This window comes from Schistocerca serialis, chromosome 1 (genome assembly GCF_023864345.2).
Source record: "Schistocerca serialis cubense isolate TAMUIC-IGC-003099 chromosome 1, iqSchSeri2.2, whole genome shotgun sequence".
Lineage (NCBI taxonomy): Eukaryota > Metazoa > Arthropoda > Insecta > Orthoptera > Acrididae > Schistocerca > Schistocerca serialis.
Window position 1 is genome coordinate 78775459 of NC_064638.1, and position 1106 is coordinate 78776564.

Here is a 1106-nt window from a genome sequence, read left to right on the forward strand (position 1 = left end):
CTGATGGCCCAGTTCGCCGAAAACCGATCGGAAATAAATCTTGATAGAACCGAAAACACACATCGCTTGGTTCTCAACCTTAAGTACACCTTTAGTTTCGATGCGTAAATTGATGTTCACCAAAAGTGTCTCCGTTTATTCATGCAGAAAATACGATCTTGTGAAATCCGATCAATCTTTTTGAAGCACCCTATATTTCTCTTTTCGAGGAAAGTTTTTCTCTCTATTATCAGTCTACGTCTTGCATCCTCTTCTATTTTAATCAATCATTTGGCTGCCTAAAATGGGAAACTTGTATTCAACTTTCAGCGTCGTATTTTGTAATCCAATTCTCCGGTATCACTTGACTTACTTCGCCAACAGCCTGGCCGCAGTGGTAACACCGGTTCCCGTCAGATCACCGAAGTTCAGCGCTGTCGGGTTGGGCTAGCACTTGGATGGGTGACCATCCGGTCTCGCGAGTGCTGTTGGCAAGCGGGGTGCACTGAGCCCTTGTGAGGCAAACTGAGGAGCTTCTTGTTTGAGAAGTAGCGGCTCCGGTCTCGGAAACTGACATACGGCCGGTAGAGCGGTGTGCTGACCACATGCCCCTCCATATCCGCATCCAGTGACGCCTGTGCGCTGAGGACGACACGGCGGCCGGTCGGTACCGTTGGGCCTTCATGGCCTGTTCCGGAGGAGTTTATTTTTCTACTTAACTTACTTCGAGTAACCACTTACTTTGCTTTACTGCTATTTATATTTAAGTTCTAACCTGTTACCAAAACAGTATTCATTCTGTTCATCTGATTTTACAAGTCGTTTGCCGGTCACTGGCAGAATTAAAATGACTGGCCAAAACCCAAGGCAAGGGTGTTCCCATTTGTTGATATGTCGTACATGGCGCCCGGCTAAATACGGCGTATGGTACGAGTATAGGCTCGATATTGGCTGATGTGTGGTAAAGATGCCGCAGGACGAGAATTAACCGACTCTGAACACAGAATGATACATGGTGTTAGACGCATCATCATTGTCATCATCTTCTTCTTTGCCTTTTGCCGTTTCTCTACGAGGTCGGCGTTGTTATATACGTTGTGCAATGTTAGTGACAGCTGATGGCCAGA

At 46.5% G+C, this 1106-nt stretch overlaps 1 pseudogene; it reads left to right on the forward strand.

The window, feature by feature from the left end:
* The first annotated feature begins 355 nt into the window (after nt 1–355).
* On the forward strand, nt 356–473 carry LOC126425694 (5S ribosomal RNA; annotated as a pseudogene).
* The last annotated feature ends 633 nt before the right edge of the window (nt 474–1106 follow it).